Source organism: Macrotis lagotis, chromosome 2 (assembly GCF_037893015.1).
Source record: "Macrotis lagotis isolate mMagLag1 chromosome 2, bilby.v1.9.chrom.fasta, whole genome shotgun sequence".
Lineage (NCBI taxonomy): Eukaryota > Metazoa > Chordata > Mammalia > Peramelemorphia > Peramelidae > Macrotis > Macrotis lagotis.
In genome coordinates, this window is record NC_133659.1 from 226169255 (window position 1) to 226183164 (window position 13910).

Here is a 13910-nt window from a genome sequence, read left to right on the forward strand (position 1 = left end):
GAATTTAGAGCTGGAAGAAGTCATAAAGAACTATGACCCAATCCTCTCCTTATACAGATGAAAATCTGAGATCCAGAGTTTGTGACTAATCCAAGGTCACATAAATAAGAGTAATTTACAATTTATTTAAAGTCTGCAAAGTACTTCAGAATGCATTTTCTCATTTGAGTCTGACAACCCTTTAATGTAAGAATTACAGGAGTCATTACTCCTATTTTATTGATGATGAAATAATCTTTGAGAAGTTAAGTGATTTATTTAGGATCACACAGCTGGTATTAACAAGCAGGATTCTGACTCAAGTATTCTTTTTTTGTTTGGTTTTTTATTTTTATTTTTTTGCAAGGCAATGGGATTAAGTGATTTACCCAAGATCACACAGATAGGTAATTAAGTGTCTGAGACTGAATTTGAACTCAGGTCCTCCTGACTCTAGGACGGGTGCTCAGTACACTATGCCATCTAACTCCCTCTGACTCAAGTATTCTTGATACCAGATCTATTGTTCTGTTTGCACTGTCTCCAGGAAATAAATCATTCTAATCCTAATCTATTGCTCTATCCATAATTTCTACATAGTAAAAGAGCCCCCCAAGTCATGCCTGCTTCTCTGTTTCCTTATTAGTCCTTTTGTCTGGGGCAGCAAAGTGAATCTTCTTTAGTACCATTTTTCCAGTTGCTTTTTTTATGACTACTCCGAATATCAATGATTCTTTACCTTATCATCTTTTTGTCCTATTAAGTCCAAGTATATTTTTAAATGTTCCTTAACCAGAAACTTTGTAGTACTTCAGAGTGGTACTCCAAGATGAAATCATGAAAAGAGGGGCTTCACTTGCCTGTCTCTTCTGTCTTCCCAGCAGGCTATCCACTTATTACTTTAAATGCTAAGTATATTTAAGGAGCACATAGAATATAGGTACCTCTTATATTGATCCCTTTGAAATTCATCTTCATTGTCATTATGCTGAGGAATCATTTGAACAAATGTAAATTCTTCAGAGGTACATGTAGAAATGAGAAGCATTTGGAGGGAATAAATATTTTTTAAAAATTTAAAGAACTTTGGAAAGAGGGCTGTGAGAAAGAAAATATTTGAATTATTAATTTGTTTAGAATGTGGAAACCTTAGAGTGATGAAGAGAGGTTTTTAAAAAAAACAAAATATTGATACAAACTGAATGCTATGCTATTATAATGATAATTGAATTATAATTATGTATGTGGTATAATTATAATAATTAATGTAATGACCACATTTAGCCCTGGAGAAGAGATGAGAAAAATGAATTTCCTTTTGAAGGACTATTGGTATGGAAGAGTTTATGTACCATCAAAATATGATATTTTATATGCTGTCTTTTATTTCTGCTGAACTGCATTTTTTCTTGTTTTTAAAAATTTTTGTTACAAGAAATGACTCAGAGGGTGGAGGGGGAGGGAGGGAGATATTCAAGGATAAAGGTGAACTAAAACAAGAGTTATTAATAAAAAATACATAAATATAAATCATCATCTAGATTTTGTCCCACTCAACTTCCCTTCAGGTTTGGCTCATGCAAGCTATATCAAGCCTTGTAGAGCTGCGATGGGGCTCACAGAGTCTGAGATACTTTTCTTCTTCTGTCCCCAGGCATGTGAACTGGAAGCCTGCTCTTTAAGGAGACAGAGGAGATTCTTTTACTGCACCCTTCATTTCATTAAGCCCACATCCTTTCAGACTGGGGACAATGTTACTAACATTTTAAATTGTTACTTATATTTTAAGTTAAGGAGAAGATACTCAAAGCACAAGATGGCTCTGGTAAAGGATATGTAATTTATTCCTATAAACAAGATTTATTCAGTATTATAGATTCACAAAAGTACATTAACAGAACATAAACTCAGTAATTTAACTTATAACTAGTATTACTTTCCTTTAGAAAATTGATATGTAAATCTTATCAAAATATAAATCATTTTGTAAAACTTCTAATTAGACATTTTATGTTTCACCCCTACTCTTCAGTGTCTTAATAATTCTTGGTACACATCTGATGATAAAATTTCCAGTAAGGAGGCACAGTTATCTTATTGGTATCTTTACTCTTCCCCAAGGAAGAAGCTTCCTCTGACACCAGCCAGCTCTAACCCCTAGGGACCAAAAACCTTAAGATCTCTTGAACACATAAGGTCACCTGGAATTAGTAAAACAAAAGAACAAAAGAAGCAACCCAACCTCAAATTTGGACTTGCCCAGGCAGAACATTTAGTTCATAACTGCACATAGACTGAGTGTGATAAATAAGGGCAAATCACCATTTGTTTGACCTCTCTCATGAAGCAGTCCAAAATAGTGCCAAGTTGATTTGTAAGGAGAGAAAGGAAGAAAGAAATGAAAGATCTTTTGATTCCCCTTTTTATCTCAACTCTTCCTGCTCCATAGTCAACAGGGCTCTGTCATTTCAAAATGAAAGTCCTTTAGCCCTGAGTAATGTGCGACTGGGAAAAGGCTCCAAAACTCACACATGGTCAACCTGAATTAGGAATAGCATCTCTGATTATGTTCCATGGGAGGCCAATTCAGCCTTGCTACATATGTAATAGGCAGATTTGTATTAAGGCTCTACAAAATCCCTGCATCCAAATCAGATAATGTCATTTTTGTCGGATAGAATCAACTATTTTTAAGAAAGCTGTCTGCACTTACAATTATGGAAAAAAGTAAGGGCTCTTTTAGGAGATGAAAGAATTTTATTGCCATCCTGTTTATGCACTATACATATCTGGGATTCATAACAGATAAGAAGAGACTTAAGATTTGATAGGACTGAAATTTTAAATGCTACAGGATACAGAAATCTTGTGCTTGGCAGAGTTTCAGGTTGCATTCCTGAACAAATCTTCCTCAATTATAGTGGCAAAAGCATTGTATTATATTCTCTGACTTACTTTTTTTGCCTATTTCCAATGCCTGTTTTCTTCAGCAATTGAATAGAACAGAGAAGAGGAGTGAAGAATGTCATTGGAGAGATATGGGATCAGAAAAGAGTGAGCAAGTCCTATATTAAGAGTAAAGAATAACAAAGGAACTATACCTGAGCTCTATTTTTATCCAAACAATGTTCTTTAGCTGGGATTGTTGAATTTTGACTATTAATATTCTTGGGAGTTTTCATTTTGGGTTTTCTTTCAAAAGATGATCTGTAAATTCTTTCAATTTTTTTTGTCTTCTGGTCCTAAGGTGTCTGGGCAGTTATCTTTTATGATTTTCCAAAATCATAAGACTTTTTATTTATGGCTTTTAGGTAGTCCAGTGATTCTTAAATTACTTCTTTTCAACCTGTTTTTCATGTCAACTTTTTTCCCTTTGAGATTCTTTACAATTTTCTTCTATTTTTTTCAGTGTTGACTTTGTTTTATTATTTCTTAATCTCTTATATAATCATTAATTTCTATTTGATCAATTCTAATATTCAAAATTATTTTTTCTTTGGTAAGTTTTTGTATCATTTGTTTCAAGCTGTTAATTTTATTTTCAGATTTTCCTTCCCTAGCTCTCATTTCTTTTTCTTCCATTTTTTTTCTTTATTGCTTTCATTTGATTTTTAAAGTAATTTTTTTTAGAAAGTCTTAGCTCTTCTAAAAATTCTTGTTAGGCTTGTGCCTATATCATTTTCTTTGAAGGTTTAGAGGTTTTCAAATCATTCCTTCTCTTCTGTGTTTGTGTCTTGAACTTCTCTGTAACCATAATCACGATTGATGGGTGCTCTGTATACTTCTGAGGGCAAGGAAGATGTCTGACCTAGGTATCTATCCTCTTACAGTCTTCTGCTGCTTTTTCAAGTCATTTTGGGAGCCTACAAGTTTTCATTGCCTACATAATTATATTATCCAGTGCAAAGCTTGCTCACTTTCCTCCTGGTCTATCTCCACCAGTTCCTGACCCAGGTTTGAGTCATATAGTTTGTCCTTGTTTGAGAGTTTCATTCAAATACTACTGCACTCAGTTACTGTTAGCCCATTGGACTCAACTACAGATACCCCTTTTGGTCTGAAACTCCTGACCTATTTATTCCAGTGCAGGTTTCCACACCAGAGACCAGACCTGAGTCACCACTCTACTGCTTGCATCACATAGCTCAGATTTGCTTCTAGAACTTGACATTACTAGAGCTCACAACTGTTCCTCTTTGTCATTGATCTGTGACCTGGAACTGGATAGTTGGCAAAAGAATTGTCAGATGAAACTCATTCCTGTACCCCTTCAAGGATACCCTGTATCTTTCTGTTCTGTTCTGTCCTGTCCTAGTGTCCAGTCTTGGCCTTCTTTCAGTCCTTTGGAATGCTTCAGACCAGACTCTATCCCAGTTTCTACACACCTCTCTACTTAATTCCATAAACCATCCTGAGCTTGAAAAATAACCCATTGTGACTTTTTCTGGACTATATCAAGACTTGGGTCATGCAATTTCTAGATCTTTATGGAAAAGGTTTTATGTGATACTAGGTTGTATAGTTTCTAATAGCTCTACCATCTTGCTTTTACCCTTCCAATGTCAAGAGCACTAAAGGATAGTTGGACCTCCTGTGAAGAATATAGATAAGAGTTGCTCTGGTTATAAGGCACAGATGGATAGCAATTTGCATTGATGAGATTATAGATCTATCACAGCCAAACAAAAGATATAGGTATAAATAGCTATATATCAGCACCAAATCAAGAAATAAATTAACATGTGAAAAGGTTGAGTTTTGTTGCAAAGTAAAATTTCAGCTTTAAGAATGAAAATAATAAAAATTAAACATTAGAAGAAGCAGAAATTGGTAATATCTCATCAAAGTTTCAAGTTGTATTCAATGAATTTGTAGCTTTCTTTTCTCACATCTTTTCTCATAGTCTCATATTTTGAAATGAGCAATTTCAGTATTTGCCTAGCATTGTGGCTGGCATAGAATCCAGGAAGCCTAATAACTTTCTTAGTTTTGCCAATTATTGATAAGTAGACTGAAATTTGAGAATAAACAGAGCCCTTGACCTTATAGAAAAATAAAAGGCCTTGAGATTCCTTCAAGTTCGACAGTTTTGAATACCATTTGTGACACAATTTCAAAACATGCCTCCAATTCAATTCAATTAGTAAAGTTTTAATTACTGACTAAACTTGAATTTAATATACCAAATGTAATCATTTTGTGAGCAAACTAAGTTAAAGCTAGCAATTACTTTAGATGTGCAATAAGTGTTTTAAAAATAAACATTGCATATATCCACTTCAGTTTTCCCCTCAAGTTTCCCTTCCTCTTTCTAAAATTTAAAAAAAATATTTATCTCCTTCCCTCCATGATAGAAAAATTTCCAGATTTTTTATTTCTCTAGTTGTTTTCATAGACAAAATATTTTACTTAAGGCTGTACCAGGAGAAGTACCTGAACTATACATGCAAAAACATCTATATTATTTCAGGAAAGCCCATGGGATATTGAATGGGACTAACTGACTAAATTTAAATGCAGAATTTTTGTTATGACTGAGGAAAGTAACCCATGCCTGAGGATAAACACTAGGGTAATTTGAGTGAGAATAAGGAAAGAAGAGGGCTAGAATGGGGAATTTGGGAGAGAATAGGGAAATGAGTTAAAAGAAAATAGAGGAAAAAAAGCAAGCAGATTCCATGGCTTAATTTTTTTTTTTTAATTTTCTTTTTTCTTTTTGGAATAAAATAAGCATTTCCATAACAGTACAATACAAAGATGATTCATATGAAATTGTAAATCTACTATGTACATCTTGCTATTCCTTTCAAATATATGACATAATTATTGTATAAATGTCTTTTTCTTCCCTTCTACCCTAGAAACAGCTAGTATTAGGCACAGAGAAAAATGATTTATTGATATCTTTCATTTTTTCATTATGTACATGTCCAAACATGCCCTTTTTCTCCTTACCAAGCAAGATTGTTTTAAAAAATTATTTTTCAATTACATATAAAAATAGTTTTCAACATTAATTTTCTGTAAGATTGTGAGTTTCTCATTTTTCTATCTCCCTCTTTTCCCTTCCCCCTCCCTATGACAGCAAGTAATCTTATATAGGTTATACATGTTATCATATTAAACATTTTTCCATATTAGTCATATTGTGAAAGAAGAATCAGAACAAAAGGGAAAAAACACAAGAAAGAAAAAGCACATAAAACAAATTTTTACAAAATGAAAATAGTATGTTTTGGTCTGCTTACAGATTCCATAGTTTTTCTCTGAATGTGGATGACATTTTCCATCATAAATCTTTTAGAATTGTCTTTGATCATTGTACCACTGAGAAGAACTAAGTTTATCATAGTTGATTATCATATAAAAAATGGTCTCCTGGTTCTCACTTAGCATTAATTCATGTCTTTCCAGGGATCTCTCTGAAAACCAGCTGTTCGCAATTTCTAACAGAAAACTAGTATTTCATCACTTTCATAAACCACAGTTCATTCAGCCAATCTCCAATTCTCTCAAGTTTCAATTCTTCCAAGCAAAACTTCTTTAAAATAATAGTACAGAAAAATCAATTAACACATAAACTATAACTGACAGCATATGTAACCATAGTCCCTATACTCTCTGATAAAAGAGGAGGTATATTTTACTATCACAGATTATTAATTTGTAATTATTACTGTTTTGGTCTATATGGACCTTTCTCCTTTTCACATCCTTGGGAAAAATACCTTGCAATGGGATCTTTAGGTCAACCAATACGCATATTTTTGTGCCTTTATAACATATCAAAATATTTCCCATAATGGTTGAATCAGTTCACATCTCTACCAAAAGTGTTTTACCAACATTATTAACATTGACCATTTCTTCAATTTTTATCTTTGTCATTTGAGATATAATATTAGTTATTTTCATTTGTATTTCTCTCATCATTATTATTAGTGATTTGAAGTAATCTTCTTTTTTGTTTAATAGTTTATTTCTTTTTAGGTTTTTTGTAAGGCAAATGGGGTTAAGTGGCTTGCCCAAGGCCACACAGCTAGGTAATTATTAAGTGTCTGAGACCAGATTTGAACCCAGGTACTCCTGACTCCAGGACCAGTGTTTTATCCACTATGCCACCTAGCTGCCCCGTAATAGTTAATTTAATTAAAAGATGTTTAATAGTTTCCATTTAAAAAAAAAAACTTTATTCCTATCTTTTGAAGATATATATTCATTCATTCTTACTTGTTTTTGTTATGTCTTGCATATTATAAAATTATCAGAGGTATTTGATGTAGATTCTTCACAATTTAAAGTGTCCCATCTTATCCTAGTTGCATTAATTTTGTTTATGCAAAAGCTTTTCATAGTTCATGGCTTATTTTTCCCTATGGTGATATAGTTGCCTGAGTAAGCTAACTTTCAGGAAAAGAAATCCCCTATTCTGGCTGGTTCATAAACCTTTCTGCTACAATGAGTTTACAAGCCAGAGGAAAGATGTGGTCAGCTTATTGGAAATTTGTTCCTGAGCAGTCTTCTCACTTCCTTGGGGAGTCACAGCCAATGTATAAAGAGTGACTATCCAAACCAACCCTTTTCAAAGAAAGCTAAATGCTCAGCAGAATCTCAGTTTTGTAAGATTTTTTTTCTTCCAACCGCTCAGTTTGTTTCATTATTTAGTGAAAGATGAGATAGAAAGAACACTGAATTTGGAGTCAAAAGAAATCTGGGATTAAATCTTGACTCTACTACCCATGGAACTCTGGAAAATTCTGTCATTGTAATAACTTAAACTTTTATTGTGCTTAAAGATTTTCAAAATGTTTTCCTCACAACAGCTTTGTGAGGGGAGGTATTATGAGTATTTATCCTTATTTTTATGACAAGGAAATAAACTCACTGTTGAATGACCTGTCCCAGTTCTAAATATTTATAGTCACATGTTCATTGCTCTTCCTACAGCCTCCCACCAAACTCCTTGAGGTCAGGAACTGATTTATCTTGTCTACTTACCCAAGTATCTGGCATAGCACCTGAACCATAGACGGTCCTTTGGTAAATATGGATGGACAGTGGGTAGATGGGTGCATGAATGAATACATGGAGAAATAGAATATAAAAGGGTACAAATAGGAGTTCAGTTAAGCAGTGCATTATAGAAGTATGTAGTGAGAATTTGAAATATTTTATCTCTCTCTTTTCATGTTTCTCAGCATACCATGGCCTAAATCAAAGAATGCTGATATATATAAGTGTTAACTTGTTCATATCTATATACCTATCCCTTCATATTCCCATTGAATATTTTTGAACTTACCATTTTTTCCCCTTCCTATCCAGGCACATGCAAAGTTTTTATCATAACATCAGTGAAACTCCTCCAAGCCCCTTCACAAGAGTAGGTATCATCTAGTGCCTTTGCATTTTAAACTAAATAAATACAGTGCCCATAAAGGCAAGAATTCAGACTGGGTACAAATGGCTGTTGTATTTCTCCCTCATAGTTTTTCATTCAAAATGAAATTATACTCTTGAGAGTAGAAAAGAATGCTTTCTAAAAAGGAAATGCACAGTGAATCCCTTTGGGGAAAAATATTTTGACATGTAAAGTTTTCTATGTTTTATTCATCCTTCACAATTCCATCCATTCTCTTCTCAAAACCTTCAGCAAATTCCTTGATTTCTCTTTTTTGTAGCTGTTATTTCCAATAATATATATATATATAACAAATACATATTATATATCCATATATGATATATAATAAATCCAATGAGATATAATCTCAGACAATAGATTTGTATTTCTAGCAATGTCCCTCCTATCTATCCTTTACATTCTTATGACTTATCCTGTCATAAGACACTACTAGAAGATTATGGTAAGGAGATGATCCATTTTGGATGCCACTGAAGGGGCATGTGATATAGCAAGAAAGTCATTAAGCTTAGATTGAGAAAACCTAGCTTGAAACCTTAACTCTACCATTTATTAGTTTTATAATCTTTGGCAAGTAATATTTGCATCTTATCATAAAGATCAAAGCTTCATTATTGAAAGAACTAAATAAGTCAACCAACTAACAAGTATTTATTAAGTCCTTACTATGTGTTGGGTACTTTGCTAAATACTAGAATAAAAAGACAAAAATTAAACAGTTCCTGCCATTAAGGAGCTTACATTACATTGCATAAAACACACACACACACACACACACACACACACACACACACACACATATACATTAGCTAATATTAACTAACAATTAATGCTTACTATGTGACTGGCACTTTACTAAGAATGTTTCAATTATTATTTCATTTGAGCCTCACAACAGCCCTGGGAGGTAAGTATTATTATTATCCTCATTTTACAGATGAGGAAATTGAGGCAGACAGAATTGAAGTGATGTTCCCAAAACCATATAAGTTGCAAAGGTCTGAGGTCAAATTTGAACTCAGGACTTCCTGCTTTATCCACTGTGCCAACTTAGCTTCCAGATATGTGCATTTATATATCTGTAAATGTGAGACTAAAAATAATAATGATAATAATCATTTCAAAATCCAAATAATGTCTTTTCTATAGGGGGAAAAAAGGAAAGAAAGAAGCAAAAGCACAGTAAGAGAATATCAGAAGGGTAAACTACAGCAGGAACACTGTAAGTCCTTGAGATTTTTGTGATCATTATGAAAGCCTGGTAGAAACCCTGAATGCCTAGACAATTAGACTTTGGTGATACTACTAATTAGCTTAGTATCTAGCCTGATGATGAAATTCTTACTTTGAATTCAAGAAATGGACAGGCTGATTATAAGCCTGGCCACAGAGAACTAGGGAAATTATAGCATTTCTTTACTTCTACTTAGTGTTATTGTTGTTCAGTTATTTCAGCCATGTCTAACTCCCTGTGACCACATCTGAGGTTTTCTTCGCAGGGGTACTGGCGTGGTTTGGCCATTTCTTTCTCCAACTCATTTTTATAGATGAGGAAACTGAGCAGACAGGTTAAATGACTTAACCCAGGATCACACAACTAGCTAGTAAATGTCTGGGACCAGATTTGAACTCAGGAATATGAGTCTTCCTAACTCTAGGTCCACTACTCTATCCACTGAGTCACCTAGCTGCCCCTCATTTCTACTACTTTATCTCAAAATGATGATACATAGTAGAACAAGTCAGAAATACAGTATCTCACCTACCAGAAATATTTCAATATAAATTGTACTGACAAATGGACAACAGAGAAGTATACATTGAAATGGACTAAAGATATGATTTTATGTTCCCAAACATGATACACAATAACAAAACTGGAAACAAATCTTACCAGTTACAGATGAAGAATTCATGTTGCTTTTTCTCAATGATATCTTCAAAGTAACCAACAATGCATTATAGATCAATGCTAGGCAATTGGATTGAAAAAAAAATTAATTCCTAAGCGCTGGTTAGATAAAATACAAGTAGATACAGAAGAGTAACTTAAAAAATATAGAGGAAAAAGCTAAAAACAAAACACTGGAAATCCATACTTAAAACAGACTACTAAAAATGAAATAGCCAAAAAAAATTAGATGTTATGCTTGATTTTGAAAAAGGAGATGGGTATGCTTAGAATGGAATTTTGTAAAAACTTTGAGTCTGAGACAAAATTTACCAAAGCAGAACAGTTTTTATAAAATGATAAAACCAGGGTGCCTAGGTGGTGCAGTGGATAGGGTACTGATCCTGGAATCAGGAGTACCTGTGTTTAAATTTGGCCTCAGACTCTTAATAATTATTGTGTGGCCTTGGGCAAGCCACTTAACCCCATTTGCCTTGCGAAAACCTAAAAACAAAACAAAACAAAACCTGATAAAACCCATCTTTTAAAAAATGACTTCTCTGAATTTGATTGGGTATAAAAACATTTCAGGACCTATATACAACAGTACAAGCCACAGCTGTTGTCAGAATAAAGAAAGGAAGCAAGGAGTCTTTATCATTATCTAGAAATGCTCCTAAATATAGGCATCAAACACATAATAGCAGCTGCCTACCTTTCACCTACCTCATTATACTCTACATATAGTTGTTTATGGAGAAAGAGAAAGGGAGAGAGAGAGAGAGAGAGAGAGAGAGAGAGAGAGAGAGAGAGAAATTAGATAAGACTGTTCTTACAATATACAAGTGGTCTACTCACAGTAAGGCAAATTTTTCTTGAGGGCTTAAGAAAGGGAGGGAGGGGGTCTATATATGGCCTGGAAGAGAGAAGGAGAAGAAACATGCATGGGGCCAGCTACAGGGGTGGGGCCTGGCTAGAACCAATAGGAAAAATTTATAAAGGGCAGTCACATGGGAGCCAGTAATGGGACAGATATGCAGTACTTGAGTGCTAACGGAAAACAGACATATAGGGGCCAGACAAGGAGTGAGCAGGACAAAGGAAAGATCTTCTCCAAAACTGGCAGAGGTGGCCTCTCCTTACATCAGTTCTTCTATTTTCACTTGGAAGATTTATTTAGGGAGAGTAGTTAAGGGATTTTTTTTAGTAGGAGGTAGGGTGGGAGCTCAAAACCACCTAATTAAGGGTCAGGAGCAGTGAGAAAAAGTACAATATTATGCAGTAAACTTGACATAAATGTTTTTTTGAAATGTATATTTCTTTCAGAATTCTTTATGAAAAGTAAAATTTGAATAATGTGAATTTACTTAAAGCAAAAACTATATGTATCCAGGTAATCTTCAATTTTCAGGGGTGAGGAAGCTATCCTGGAAAACTGGAGGAAGTCAAAAATTCAAATTTGAGAAATTGAACCTATGAGAAATAGGGGGTTAGATTACCATGACCACTAAAAACTGAAAGTATATATACATTAAGACTGGTATTGCATTGTTCTTCGTTATTCTAAGCATTCTTCTTTAGTTTTGTGTTCAGGAGGCCACTCAGTCTCTTTACAAATAAGTCTTAGTTTTCTCTTTAATGGCCTAATTATGTACTACAAACATATTAAATGCACCTATGCATAGTAAAAATAATAGTGTATTTGATGTCCATGTGGAAATCTATTCTGTATTTTAAACAGACCACGAATACAATAATTTCAGTCATTTTTAGTTAGCCCATTTGGTGTTTTCTTGCAATACAATGATATCAAGTATAATATAAGCTATTTGGCTATCCAGATAGAACTTATAAACCTGTTACTACTCTTCATAGAACCAAATCTTTTTCAGAATTCCTAAATAAAAGTGAGAGGGACTTTTAGATCATGAAAGGAATATTATAAAACACTGTAATTTACCACTTGGTGTACTTGGATGAGAGCACTATATGGCTCTACTGTGAAGTACAAAAATTAGTGACTTCATCTCATAAAAACCTTTTCCATTAATATCAAAATGTCTTCTAGATTCAATCAGTGCAAAAGTCTTAATATTCACCAAGGAAGAATAGACTTGAAAGCACTGAACTTTGAATGCTGATATCAGATTAAACCAACTGATGAAGGCAAAATTCATAAATATCTTGGATTTCCCTAGACAAGACGTTTTGAGCAAAAAGCCGTTAAGGAGAAAACTATGACATTAGTTTGTTAAGAGTCTGAGTGGCCTCCTGAAGACAAAGCTTAAGGAGAAGAAAACATTTAGAATAATGAACAACTATGTGATGCCACTTTTAATATATGTATACTTATGAAATGGTAAAATAAATGTTACTCTTTATTTAAAAATGTCTATTAAAGGTGTACATATAATACCTTGTAAAATGTCAAGGACAAGAAGGACTCATCAACCCTAGGAAGTTAGAGAAATATTAACATTTCTTAGGGAAAAAATACTGTGGAAGAGAATTGATAAATGTTCTCAGAGCACACAGTAAATAGATTTTAAAATGTATAGAAATACATTTATAACAGACTTCAATTCACAGACCATTAGTAAAGACTGACAATAGCTATGCATCATTAAATTTGACTGCAGTCTATGATGTAACTAAGATTCAATAATAGAATCAAAAGATCTTCCATGAGCAACATTCACAAGGAAGTCAATCTACATTAAATTAACAAATAAATATTAAACAAATGGTTGCAACATTTATATGTTTGTTTTTGTTTATAGAGGTAAAGTTTATGGTTATAATTAAATTATCAGGTCACTGCTAGCAGATATTTCCCAAAAAAGTTATCCTTAAGAATCATAGACTTAGGTTTCAATACAGATTTTCTGCAAGTAAGTAATGGAAAATGTGTTAAAAAATTTGTAAATATTTAGCATATAATCAATGATTCAATAGGAATGATCATAAAGCTAAAATTATATGCCTAGGACTTACTATCTTAGATAACAAGTAACAAAGTCCCTTAATACAAATGCAAAATATCCTTGAGAATTCAACAAATAACCTGTATTGGAACTAGAGAATTTATCATAGATAAAACAATTTATTGCCCACAGCTGCCTGGGTATAACATTGATCCATTAAAATTTAAGAGCAACATTTCTAACATATGTTGCTATATAAGTACTCATAATCTCCAAAGTACATGAAGTGAAAAGCTTTTAAAGTATAGAAAGCAAGCAGAAGAAACTAAAACCATGTGGGAATGGGACATGATATATTTGTTTCATTATTGATATACTCTCTGTGACCCGAGGTATCCCAATGATGCTTTCAGGGAATCTACAGAGGATGAGCTTATATCCCCATCCTCTTATTCAGTTTCCAAAAGTAATCATTTTATCTTTCAGTATAATATTCTGTAGATCATCAGCTTCCTCATCAAAAAAAGAGGTAATGAGGTAAAAGTTACAGTATTGGACTGATGAGTTCACAGTGGATTACCAGAGCACCTGACATGGGATCAGAAAGACAAATTCGTATTCAGCATTTTATACGTAAATGGGTGTGCAACAGTGTAATAGATGGAACAGTCAAGAGAGTGCCAGGCCTGGAGTC

The 13910-nt window shown here is 33.5% G+C and overlaps 1 long non-coding RNA gene across 1 annotated transcript in view; it reads left to right on the top strand.

Moving 5' to 3' along the window:
• The first annotated feature begins 9549 nt into the window (after positions 1–9549).
• LOC141514302 (uncharacterized) overlaps positions 9550–13910 on the top strand; it is a 103288-nt gene continuing 98927 nt past the window's right edge. Inside the window, exon 1 of the long non-coding RNA XR_012475987.1 lies at positions 9550–9623. This is a non-coding gene — a long non-coding RNA (uncharacterized LOC141514302). The remainder of the gene's footprint in view (positions 9624–13910) is intronic.